Source organism: Phoca vitulina, unplaced genomic scaffold, assembly GCF_004348235.1.
Source record: "Phoca vitulina isolate PV1807 unplaced genomic scaffold, GSC_HSeal_1.0 scaffold33, whole genome shotgun sequence".
NCBI classification, from domain to species: Eukaryota; Metazoa; Chordata; class Mammalia; order Carnivora; family Phocidae; genus Phoca; species Phoca vitulina.
Genome location: NW_022589736.1, coordinates 7,976,954 through 7,991,082, shown reverse-complemented (window position 1 = coordinate 7,991,082; position 14,129 = coordinate 7,976,954). Strand labels below are relative to the sequence as shown.

At 40.6% G+C, this 14,129-nt stretch overlaps 1 protein-coding gene across 1 annotated transcript in view; it reads right to left on the bottom strand.

The window, feature by feature from the left end:
* Nucleotides 1–14,129, bottom strand: part of RBM17 (RNA binding motif protein 17) — a 62,847-nt gene that overhangs the window by 44,380 nt on the left and 4,338 nt on the right. The window lies entirely within an intron of this gene.

Sequence of the window (14,129 nt, the reverse complement as noted above, 5' to 3'; positions counted from 1 at the left end):
GAGGGTTGGAACTTTCAGTCCTACCCCTCCCCCTGACCCCTGGAGACTGGAGAGGTGCTGCAGCTTGAATTCAATCACCAATGGCCAATGATTTAATAACTAATGCCTATGTAATGAAACTTCCATTAAAACCCAAAAGGATGGGGTTAAGAGAGCTCCCAGGTTGTGAACAGGTGGAGATTCAGGGAGAGTGGCATGCTCAGAGAGCATGTTAGCTCCACACTGTTTCCCCATACCTCTCTCTGTGCATCTCTTCCATCTGGCTGTTTCTAAATGTATATCCTTTTATAATAAATCAGTGATCCAGTAAGTAAAATATTTCTCTGAGTTCTGTGAGCCACTCGAGCAAATTAAACAAACCCAGTAAAGGGGTCTTTGGAACCTGTGATCTAAAGCCAGTCAGTCAGCAGTATAGGTAACAGAAGTATAGGATGCAATTGGCATCCTGAGTTGGAGGCAGTTGCTAGAACCTCCAATTTGTAGCCAGCTGGTCAGAAGTACAGGGAGCAGTCTGGGCTTGCAGCTGGTATCTAAAGGAGGGGGACAGTCTTGTAGGACTGAACACTTAACCTGCAGGATCTGACACTATCTCTGGGTAGGCAGTATCAGAATTGAGTTGAATTGTAGAACACCCATCAGGTGTCTGAGAATTGCATGTTGATGGGGAGAACCACCCGTCCCCATCCCCTCTACATTGGAATTGATGATCAGAACACATATAAGAAGGAACACGGGGATCAAAATATTAGCTTTACTGCGGTAAAGCTAGGTTGCAGTGGGTGGTAGGCCCAGGCATAGGCCTTGTAATGTACATGGAGACGATTGGGGTGTGTAAAACAGACACTTGCCCAGCCCTCTGCCTTGTACCATTAAGACAACACTTGACATGCTACCTATTGCACACAGAAATATAGAACATAAACATCTACTAGACTCTTGACATTTCGCCAATCAGGGAATTATGCCCCTCTTTTGGGGAAAAGGCAGTGACATGAGGAGGAAAGATAGCAATTTCTACCCAATACTTCTGGTAGCCAGACACTCAGTCTCCAGAAACTGTCCATACCTGGACAGTAGTGACTTCTAGAAAAATTCTTATGTACAACTAAAACCCATATTGCTGAAGCCTCTGCTCTACAGCACCTGTTCCATTTGGGGGTCTTTTTAGAATAAGACTAATTCCTCTTCCACATAACAGCCCTTAAAAAGTTTTGAAACATACTTTTAGACAGTATCATAGCTCATCTTCTCTCAGTTGAGCATCTGTAGGTGTTCAAAAGATAAACCATTGATCCACTCACCGTCTAGATCTGCATATTAGATAACTTTATGGTAGCTATGTTTAAAAATCACATTCATTTATAAGGGACAAAAAATAGACCAAATGGGAAAAAATAACTAAATATGTAAAGAAAACTTACTAAAACTAATAAACTATTACAATGAATGATGAAATAATAAAAATCTCTCATCAAAATCTAGGAATTAGACAGGTATGCCCACGCTTATCACTGTTGTTAAGTATTGTTTTGGAAAGCACTGACTAAGCAGTAAGATGGGAAAATGAAATAAAGGGTATGAATCTTGGAAATAAGACACAATAGTTTTAATCTACTGATGACATCATTATATTGCTAGCAAAACAGCCATGCCATGACTTATTAAAGATCTGTACTATTTACTGTTCATTGCAAAGCTGTTTTGGCCATACTTTCTCTTTTCTTTCAAACTTCAGCTCAATTTGGATTTTAGCTTTATTTCACTATTAAACGGACCTGTGGCTCATCTTACAATCACCATGGTTTTACCTTTTTATCATGCACTTTTGATATCCTAGTTTTTCAGAATCCCATTTAAGTTATTTAATTTCCTTTCTCATTGGCATCATTATTTGCAACTATACTATCAGAAATTAAATGTTCTGGCTTTCCAACTTTCTCAGGCCATCTGTCCTCTCCAAGTCTTGGGCTGCCTAATCCTGCCTGCCTTTTTATGAACTTCTGCAACATTCCTTTCTAAAGGTAAATGTATGTGTCTGATTGCTTCCAGGCTTTCCCTTTATGGTTATCACAAATTCTAAGAAAATAAATAGAAATATGGCTGTCCCCCCCACCCCAAATTCCTGCTACTTTTACCATTACTCATTTTTTCCCTTCTCTATTAGAATAATGTAGAGCAGAGATTCCCTAAGTGTAGTTCCCAGGCCAATGCAAATTCTCCAGTCCAAGCTCTCCAGGCGTTTGCCACATCTAGGGAACTAGGAGCTCTGGAGATGGGGTCCATCAATCTGTGTTGTAACAAGCCCTCCAGGTGATTCTGATGCATTCTAAAGTTTGAGAATTCCTGACATAAAGGACAATAATTATGTCATTTATCTCACTGAACATTTTTTTGAATTGTGAAAACTCTAAAAGATATACCTTTATCAGAATGTATCTAACCTCTGTGTTCTGTGATTAATGTTTAGGAATGTGGTTTTCTTAAGTCTTCTTTTGAATATTTCCTGGCTGCTTCTGTTTTCAGGGTGATAAATGTTCAGGCAGATCTCTATCCTCTTGACATGCTACAATAGTCCCTCTCATCTCCCCAGAAGGCTGCTTCTTTGAATCGGGCATGCTCTTTCAATGTTATATTCTAATCCTAAGTACCTATCAGTTGATCTTCAACAGCTGCTTCTGCATTCTCCACCAAGCAAACCAACCATGCTAGATTTTCAAATGGCCCTGCTGTGCCCAGGGTTCTGTGATGGCATCTAGGGTCCTTGGGCCCACCGGGGCAGGGAGGGGCTAGGGAAAGACCTAGTGGGAGCACTGGGGTCCCTCACCCCCACTTCAACTGGCGTGTCTCTGCTTTGGTCAATTTTAACATGGGGTTTACACATTTAATAAATTTGTTTTAAAAAGAGAGGAAAGTTTTCATGCTTTAAAAAAATATTTGATAGTGACCGGGTTAAGTAAGTAGAATACATGTCTGTCTAGAAATGCATAGGTAGGGTCCAGAGACAGATACCAAATGTCTGAAGCACAGCTGTCTAGTCATTACCATCATTATCAATCAGAAGGCAATCTCATTGCCATTCTTGACCTATAGCCACACATGGAGAACTGCATAGCAAAATGGCTGTCATTAGACTCATTCTTGGCCCTCTACTTCTCACTCCATCAGCCCAAGAAGTTAGTTATTCTGATAAACATTTATTCCAAAATTTATTTATACCAATAAGCATTTATTGAACAGTGACCACCGCCCTCAAGTTAATCCCAGTCCCTGTGACTTGAGAAAGGGGCTCCAGACTTTGCTTTGCTTTCCATGCACACGATGCAACCAGTGTCCATTCTCTTCTTTCGAACTTCCCTGTGCAACAGTGCCCGAGCCTGGAAGCAGGTTACATGTATGAATGCCTCTTTTACTTAACGAAAGAGGAAGGTCTTACATTTCATACTGATGGGCTGGAGTGAGGAAGAAGTGTGCATAAACGAACAGAGGAACAAGTAATACAAAACAGGAAACAAATCATCACAGTGGGTTTTTGATGTATGTATAAATATATTATTTGGCAGCAGTTTGAATTCTCATCTATGTTTTTATCACGCTTGTGCAGTTAGTTTTAAGTTTTCTCTGCTCAAAATAATTGACTGCAAGAAATATAGTCTTAGAGAAGTACGCTTTAAGACAGAAAGAAGCCAAGTTGAGATTGTAAAATTGCAGTAAAAATTAACCAAGTGGAGACTCAACAGTTGTTGATAACACCACATATTCTAATTAGTTCATTCTTTCCATCCATATTCTTCCTTTTATATTTCTGGGTTATCCTTACTCTCTTTTGTGTGCCTACTCAGCCCAGACTCACTGTCTTTGAGAACTGCGCCCTCAACACACACACACACACACACACACACACCCCAATGGGTTCCTGTAGCCATAACCATATTACGTGGCCATGGCCCTTTGGCACAGTTGCTTGGACCAGGAATGGAACTCTGCCTTAAGGAAATTCAATTCATTGGTTGTGTATGGCCAGTCAGATGCTCTCTTGAGGATGTGAATTGATGCACAAGAAGACTGAGTGCTCATGGTAGTCATCTAATGCTGGCCCATTAGAATGACAGTCCATACTTTCCTACAAAGCCACCAAAGCTGCCTTGGCCAATGAATTCTTGAGACCTAGTTCAGCTTTCCTTGGATTCTGTGGATATACCCCATATCCTTCCATAAATACCCACTCTCTGTTCTCTCTCTCTCTCCTCTTTCTGTTTACTTTGAGTGGATTTCTGTTAAATGCAACTAAATACTACTTAAGACACTCTATCTTTGAGAAGGTTTATTTATTAGCCCCTACTGTTACTCTGAAACATCAAACCATATGCCCCCCCACTCCCAAGCTCTTTTTTCTAAAAGATTATTTATTTATTTATTTATTTATTTATTTATTTATGTATGTATGTATGTATGTATGTATGTATGTATTTTAGAAAGAGCAAAAAGGAGAGAGAGAGAGAGCATGCACGAGCAGGGGGAGGGGCAGAGGGAGAGGAAGAGGGAAAGAGAATCCACAAGCAGACTCCCCACTGAGCATAGAGCCCCACACGGGGCTTGATCTCAGGACCCTGAGATCATGATCTAAGCGGAAATCAAGAGTCAGCCGCTTAACCAACTGAACCACCCAGGCGCCCCCCCCACCCTACTCCCAAACTGGAAATCTCAAATCTTAGTAACTATGTAAACCATGCTTCTCAATACAGGCTACAATTGAAATTTACTTGGAAATTTTATAAAACCTTCCAGTGCCCCAGCCCACATCCCACACTGATTGAGTCTGAAACTCCTGGTGTAGGTCCTTGATGTTAAAAATGATATTAAGGTTCCCCAGATAATTCTAAGAACCAGCCAAGACTGCATACCACTGGAATATGACAATAACCACCCATTCTGCCAATGTATCTAGTGAAGTTCATACTCACCATGAACTTGGTCTGGCAGTGATGTCTACTCTAAGAAAATCAGATATAGAAACATGATTTAGAAAAAAACAGATAAATTAACAAGTAATTCTTCTCTTTAAAAGGAGATTTATTTCTCTTTCCAATATAGTATTTTTTACTGTTTTCTTTTTTTTTTTTTTAAGATTTTATTTATTTATTTGACAGAGAGAGACACAGCGAGAGAAGGAACACAAGCAGGGGGAGTGGGAGAGGGAGAAGCAGGCTTCCCATGGAGCAGGGAGCCCGATGCGGGGCTCAATCCCAGGACGCTGGGATCATGACCTGAGCCGAAGGCAGACGCTTAACGACTGAGCCACCCAGGCGCCCCTTTTACTGTTTTCTTAAATAACTGTTCCCTGTTGATTAAAAATATGTTTCAATTTATTCAGCAACCATTAAGAAAGTGAAAGCCACAGACTGGGAAAAATATTTGCAATATATATATCTGACAAAGAATTACATAAAGGATACAGAATACACGAAGAATTCCTAATAATCATTTTTTTTAAAAAACAAAACACCCAACTTTAAAAAATGGGCAAAAGATTTTAATTAGACACGTGACAAAAGATGATATCCAAATAGCCAATAAATATGTGAAAATAATCCTCAGTACTATTATTTCATTAGGAAAATGCAAATGAAAGCCACAAGGATATGTGAAGTAATAAAATGATATATGAAAGAACAAAGTAATTAGAATATGTGTTATTATCAACAATTATTACATGCAAATTAAATCCAGCAGAATACCTAAAACTAAAAAAGACAGCGGCACCTGGATGACTCAGTCAGTTGAATGGCTGACTCTTGGTTTCGGCTCAGGTCGTGATCTCAGGATGGTGAGACTGAGGCCTCTGTCTGGCTCAGCAGGGAGTCTGCTTGAAGATTCCCTCCCTCTATCCTTCCCCCCACTCATGCATGCTCTCCCTCTCTAAAATAAATACATAAATCCTTTAAAATAAATAAATAAATAAAATTGAAAAAGACAGTAATGCATGTTGGTGAGTATGTGAGCAACTACAACTAGGATCTATACATCTGTTGCTAGTACGAGTATAAAACAGTCACTTTGGAAAAGTGTTTGGCAGTTTCATATAAAGGTAACATACACCTACCCTATGACTTAATTATTCCACTTGCATGTACATACTCAAGATAATTGTGTGTGTATCCACAAAAAGCTGTGTACAAACGTGTTCTTAGGGGCTTTATTCAATGGTTTGGCAGTTTCATACAGTCAACATACATCAACCAATGACCCAGTTATTCACTCCTACATATACCTGGGAGAACTGAGTGTATGCGTTTACAAAAAAAAAAAAAAAAAAAATATATATATATATATATATATAATATACACACACACACACAACAATGTTCATAGGAGATTTACTCATAATAATCAAAAACTGGAAATAACCCAAATATTCATCAATAGAAGAGTGAATAAACATTTTGGTATATTTATATGATGGACTGCTACACAGTAATACAAAAAGAGAAAAACCTATTGACATATGGGATGACATGAATGAATCTCAAGAACATTATGCTGAGCGAAAGAAGCCAATCCCCCTCCCCACCAAAAAAAAAATACACCTTACTAGTTACATGAAATGAAAGAACAAGCAAAACTAGTGTATGTTTAAAGAAATAAGAGAAGTGGCTATCTCTGATAGAAAGGAGATATTGATTGGGAAGAAGCAGAAGGACACTTTCTAGGGGGATGGAAATGTTCTACAACTTGATTGGGATGGTGGTTACAAGGGTGTGTATATGGGTTGAAATTCATCAGGCTGCACATTTAAGACTTACGTATTTTAGTGTTACATACACTAAAATTATACTCCAGTAAAAATGTATTTCATAAATATTTACCAAGTTTCTGTTATGTGCCTGGACCTGTATGAGGCATTTAGAATTCAAAGATGAATGAGATAGGAAGGAAACTTCTGCCTAGAAGGGATGTTGGAGTTTTAGGCAATGTATTGATAACCTTCTCTTTCTCTCCTGGGTTCACAATTAAAGGAAGGAAGGAGGGAAAAGAAAAAAAAAAAGCACAGGGACTTACAGGTATCAGAATGCCCGCATTATTACTGACATAAAAATTGGAGGAAATGGCTCTAGGTTTAACACCCAAATCTAGACATGATTTGGCAGTCCTCGGACTCCCAAGAGTCCATCCAAGGAGAAGTTTGGGTCTACAGATCAGACTTCCTAAGATTGCTGGCTTTACATCCTGACATTTGTGACAACATGGATGGACCTTGAGGGCATTATGCTAAGGAAAATAAGTCAGACAGAGAAAGACAAATACTGAATGATCTCACTTATATGTGGAATCTCAAAAACTGAACTCATAGAAACCGACAGCAGAGCAGTGGTAACCAGGGGCTTGGGGGTAGGGGATGTGGGGAGTTTTTGGTCAAAGGGCACAAACTTCTAGTCATAAGATGAATAAGTTCTGGGGATCCAATGAACAGCATGGTGATTATAGTTAATAACACTGTTTACATACTTGAAAGTTGCTACGTGAGTAGATCTTAAGTGTTCTCACCACAAAAAAAAAAAAAAAGAAGGTAATTACGTGACATGATGAAGGTATTAGCTAACCCAGTGGTGGTAACCATTTTGCAATATGTAAGTGTATCAAATTAACACACTGTATGCCTTAAACTTACACAATGTGTATGTCAATTACATCTCCATAAAGCTGGGGGTAAAAAAAAAAATTCCTGGCTTCTCAAGATTGTTACAAAGTAGACCCACTTCCTGAGATTGCTGGCTCAGGGAATGGTAACAGAACAAGAGTGAATCTTCAGTGCTTTTGAATTTTCAGGAGATTAGCTCCACCCAGTTGAGAAACAGAGGCCAGTGGATGTCACTCATCAATCAGGTAGGTCAGTCCTCCGCCATGGAGAGGAGTAAGTCAGGAGTGGAAAGAGAGGCTGACTGCATGTTCCAGCAGAAGACCCTTCAAGTGAAAACATGAGGCTAGAGAAGGGCAGGATCACCCAACAAGCCCCAAAATAGGGAGACAGAGATAGAAACAAGCAAGTGCAAAATGTTTTGTAGATGACAACAACAAGTTTACAACAGGTACACAAGAGAATGGTCTACTCTATTGAGAGTGAAAGTCATAAAAACTCCAAAAAGGAGAAAGATGAGTTGGCTTTGAAAGAAAACAGGTGGAGGGACTTTTCAGGCAGAGTTTTCCCAGAATATGAGAAAAGCCATGAAGATATGAAGTGGTCTTAAAGAACTTAAAGAACTTTGGGGACTAGGTAGTTGGTGTAGATACTTGCTAAGAAGAGTGTGGCAAGAAAAGAGGCTACATTACAAATGCCCTTGGAGGCTGTGCTAAGGATTTGGGGATTTATTTCCATGTAATAGAGATGATCATATAATGAGATTCCTATTTTGGGTGGTTGCATGCATGATGGAAGGTAATTCTGAAGTTCAGGGTAATAGTCAAGGAGAGAGACACTGAGGATCTGACATCTTTGAAGGAGATGGAGAATCCGGGAGAATGACTGAGGGGAAAGAGAGTTCAGCCTGGGAAGTGTTGAGTTTGAGAGATTTACAGGACCTGGGCAAATGATTAAAGTTGTGGCTAGATAGAGTGAAAATAGAAAAAAGCACTCCTCTTCTTGGTGGAGGGCTCTATATTTCTACATGCCCTCTTTCTCATGAGTTGTATTGCCTCCTGTGGGAAGAGTCTACCTTCCCATCACACTGGTGTCATGCTGGGCCATGTGACTTGCTTTGGCCAATGGAATAGGATGCACACTGCACTGAAAAAGCTCTAAGAACTATTCTGTTTCTGTAAGCTCTCTTGTTTGATTCCTTATGTCACAAGATGGCACATGCCAAACAGGGGCTGATTTTTTCTTTTTTTTTTTAAATATTTTAGAATATATTCTTTTTTTTTCAGTTAATATCCATAGGTTTTATTTATTTATTTATATTTAAATTAAATTAATTAACATATAGTGTATTATAGTTTCAGAGGTAGAGTTCAGTGATTCATCAGTCTTATGTAATAGCCAGTGTTCATTACATCATGTGCCCTCCTTAATGTCCATCACCCAGTTACCCCACCCCCTGACCCCTGTCCCCTCCAGGGGGACTGATTTTCTACTCACTGTCTGGAGCAGAGCCACAGCCATAGCAGAGCTGTAGATGACCCTCAGCTGACCTGTAGCATGGGTGAAAATTAAACTTTTTTTGTTGTAAGCCATTGAAGCTTTGGGTCATTCCTTATGGCAGCGAAACTGACTAATACCCATTCTCACCTCTCACACCTTCTTGAATCTACTATAATGTAAATTTCATGAAAGCACAGGTATGATTTTGTTCATTATTGTTTCCCTGCATCCCAAAATGGTGACTGGCATGTAGTAGTTGCTCAATAAAACCTGTTGAATAAGCCATCTCCTCTAACACCCCTCAGCTTCCCCTTTTCCTCAGGTGACAACCTTGTTTCTTTCATTTCACTGAGAAAATTAAGCAACCAGAAGACTCATCTCACCTCTCACCCCCACATTTATCAGCAGACCAACCTCTGACCCATTATTCACTATCTTCCACCTGTTATAATGGAAGCACTGTCTATGCTGATATCTCAGGTTGGTTCTTTTGTCTACACAACAAATCCTTTGGTCTTTCTCTTACTCAAAAACTCTGTGCCTGGGGCGCCTGGGTGGCTCAGTCATTAAGTGTCTGCCTTCGGCTCAGGTCGTGATCTCAGGGTCCTGGGATTGAGCCCCGCATCGGGCTCTCTGCTCAGCGGGGAGCCTGCTTCTCCCTCTCCTACTCCCTCTGCTTGTGTTCCCTCTCTTGCTGTGTTTCTCTCTGTCAAATAAATAAATAAAATCTTAAAAAAAAAAAAAACTTTGTGCCTGCAATTCTTCTCTCTCTTTCCAGCATTTCATCAGCACACTACTCTACTATAGTAATTCCCTTCTTAGAAAACGAACAAAATAATTATTAAAAAGTCACTAATTGCCAGGGACTAGAGGGAAGGAAGGAATGAATAGGCAGAGCGCAGGATTTTTAGGGCAGTGACAGTACTCTGTATGATATTCTAATGGTATATACATATCATTGTACATTTGTCCAAATCCCCAGAAATACAATCCTAATAGTGAACCCTAATATCAACTATGGACTCTGGGTGATAATGATGTGTCAATGTAAGTTCATCAGTTGTAACATGTACCACTCTAGTGGAGGATGCTGATAGTGGAGAAGGCTGTGGGGGGACAGGGGATGATGGGTAAATGGGAAATCTCCCTACCTACCACTCAAGTTTTCTGTGAACCTAAAACCACTCTAAGAAATAAAGTCCATAAGAAATCAACTCACTAGCCCCCACTGCTATCATGTCAGGCCAAGCCACCACTGTCTGTCTCACTTGGACAACTGCGATAACCTGATCACTTTACTCCTCTGCTCTTGGCTTTCTCACAGCTACCATCAATTAAGAATAATATCCCAAACTCCTGACCTGGTCTACAAATCCTTAATGATCCAGCCCCTCCTTACTTTTCCAACCTGCATCTCTTTCCTCTGTCCCCTGGCTTGTTCACTCACACCAGCCAGATTGTTGATCCTAGGACATCGAGCTCATTCTGCCACGGGCGTCCTGTTCTTCCAAATAGCTACATGGCTGTTCCTTCACTTTACCCAGGACTCTGGCCAAGTGTCACCTCCTCAAATGGGCTTTTCTTGACCTCTCCACTCCCATCCTAGCATGTTTTACTTACCTGCACTAGTTTCCTTTGTAACACCTATCACCATGGAACATTACACTACCTATTCGTTTGTTCGCTCATTGTCTGTCTGCCTCACCAGCACTTAAGCATCACAGCAATGGCAAAAATTTTGTCTGTTTTGTTCCTGCCATAACGCCAGCGCAGTGTGGAGGGCACATATTAGGTACTCGATAAATAGTAGTGGACACAGAGCACCAAAAATGAGCTCAGCAGAAGATGAAGGATTCCCCTCTTTGTATAAAACAGACAGATAAATCACCAAGGTGGGGAGATATGGGTAATAACAGGAGAGATGTGGGTTTTTTTCAGAAAAAGAGAAGTGAGAAAATTAGGACTTAGTCCTTGTCTACAGCCTGGATGAAACCAACCTAATCTCAACAGATTTCAATCTCTTCATTTATCAAACAAGAAACAGAATTTTTCACAATAGTTTGGGGACGAAAGAAAAGGAGGTAACTCAAACAAAAAGTTTTGAGCTTTTCAGAAAAAATGAATTTCATCAGTTTGAGGTGTTGCTAATCCCCCAGTTGGTCATGACTGATGGAACAGATTTCTGGATTTCATGAATTTAACAACTTGCTAATGTCACTTCTACGTTCTTCCTTTGTTCTGTTTTAATCCTCCAGGTTCATATAAAATACAAAATTTGCCTATTAGGAAATAATCCTCTTACCTTGTGACCCAGAATGTTCCTGTTTTGGGTTTTGCTTATTATTTTTATTTATTTTTGTTTTGTTTCTTTTCCTTCTCTCAAGCTCTGAAACTAGAAGTTGCTAGTAAAAATTATACGGAAAGTTGTGAGTTTTCATGAAAGGGCAAAGTTGCTTAGAACCTAAGTAAGCAAAATATTGTCCTCCTCCATTCTTGCCCTCCCTTGGTCCAGCTCAGTTTCTGGAGATCCTTTGGCTCTTAAGGAGAGGCAGGTCTAGAGCCAAAAAGAACACACTGAGCTCCTAAAATAAGGGAACTTACATCAGCTGGCTAATTGCATCCAGTTCTTTGGATTCATGATTGAGAATACTGACCATCCTTCCTAGTAAAACTGAAGGTGTGAGTACATTTGTAACCTATTGCATAATTGTGGGCTCAGATATGCCACAATTGAATGATTTCTCCTCAAACCCAGTTCCATAGAGTAAATGAAATGAAAGTAATGAAAACCGGTTAAGGCTAATACGGTATTGATCTTGTCTCCCAAAACCAGAGCTCTAAAAGGGCTCTCCATGTAGTCATTCGTTCAACAGATACTTACCGAGTACCTATTATGTGCATGGTAGTGCACGAGGCACCAGGAATAAAAAGGTGACTTAGAGGCATTTCCTGCCTCTAGAAACACATAGAGTCTGGTTGGAATGATCAGATATGTCTCCAGAGACCTGTAACACATTGTAAATTTGAAAATGCCCTGAGAGTGATGGAACAGTGGCACTGTTTAAGTAGATAGACCTAGGTATCTAGACATGACACCACCCCTAATTAATCGTGCAAGTGTGGGTGTTTCACAACCACAATGAGACTCAATGTCTTCATTTGTAAAATGGAAATTGTGATAGTACACTGACCTTATCCAGTCGCTGTGAGAAGGCAACGAGATAACACACATGAAATGCTTAGCACAGTGTTCGCCATGTAGTGTGTGCTTAATCAATGCCAGTGATTATGATTCTCACTAAGATGCAGAGGAGAGACGGTACTTCCAGAATAGAGGGATAAGGTGAGATTTCCATTAGAAGGTAGCATTTGAGCTGGATATTAAAGCATCAGTTAGATTTGAACCAAGGAACGAGGAGGTTATGTTGTGGGATTAGTGAGCAGTTGATGATTTTTTGTTTTATTTTTTGTTTGTAGCAAAGCCAGCAGGAAGGAGAATAGTGGAGAATTCCTAGTGAAGAGCTAGGCGAGGGCAGATAAGGAAGGATCTTGAATGCCAGGTTGATGAATCTGGGCTCAATTCCAAAGACATTATGGATTCCGAGGACTCTAGGTTTTGGGTAAGGGAAGGGAAAAATGACTGTGCTTCAAGAAGATTAAACTGGAAGCAATGGAGAAGAATGATGGAGCAGACATGCCCCCTCCAAATAAATCCCTACAGCCCCCTGAGCTCTGATGGAGCCCTGGGACCTGCTCCAGGCAGCCATTAGCAATTGATCAGTGCTGGTGTGAAGGAAAAGATGTATGATTACCCATCCCTGAACTAGAGCCACAATGGAAGAGGTGATATCCATCTAGCAAACACAGCCTGTTCTCAAATGGAAAGGGGGAAAAGGAATCTAACTTTTCAGCCATCTTTGCGAGATCCAACAGGACTGGTCATCATAAGCAGCAAAATGAAAGCAAGGTCAACTTTTCAGCTGTTAGAGATGGAGGGCTCAGTTTCTGATTCATTCAAACCAGCTGTTCTCTCCCAGTATTTATAGGCAGGAAAATTCACAATAGTTAAATGGCTCCTTGGAAACTAGACACGTGAGGAGGGGAATTATTCAATTCACAGTGGATTTAGATTTTCCATGGTACCCCTGTGCCCCACCTAGTAAAATCTGGTGGAAATTACAAACTGTAGAAATTCAACTCTGTCACAATAACAGGATGCACCTGTAGATTTCATAGAATTAGCAGCAGCATTCTCTCAACACCAGTTTGAGAGAAATAAGACTGTTTGCATAGCACCAAGTGGGGCAAAATCTGCAGTAGTATGACATACCTCTCAACGATGGAAGCTGTCACTCACGGCAGGTACTGTCACATCCACCCCCCACTTAACAAACACGTACTGAAGACCTCCACCCCCACTCCCCCAGCTCCTCTTGTATTGGTTGATTTGCTCTTTGGGGGATTACCAATTTAACAGACGTGTTTGCAGTTGGTTGGGGCTCTTCTGCTCCCAATCCCCATAATTACATTGTGGGCTCTTTGAAAGCAGGAACCCTGACTTTCTTTGTCTTTGCATCTTTCAGATCCTGGACTGAGTGCCTTGTTCCTGGGTTCTCAGTCTGTATTCCTTTAATTATCATGAAGAGCATGTGCACTGTATGGCAAAAAGTAAACATTAGGACCTTTAATGGAGATTTCAGACCCATAGTAGGAGATAAAGGTGAGAAAGGCCCAGGACACCATAGGCTTGGGAAAACAGCCTCTTGCTGAACTGAACAAGAATGTGAGCTATGTAAACTGCAGGCTCTCTGCAGCACCTCTGGTCATTTGACTGCTGAGAGTCCTCTTCTCTCTGGATTCTGCTTCTGATGCCACCACTCAGCGTGCTCTGCTAGGAGTGTGAGATGAGAGAGTGAGGCTGCTTTCATGTGGTGCAACTAGGAAAGGCAGGGCAGGCCTGCATGCTCAAAGGATCCCTGCAGAACCCACCAGTCAT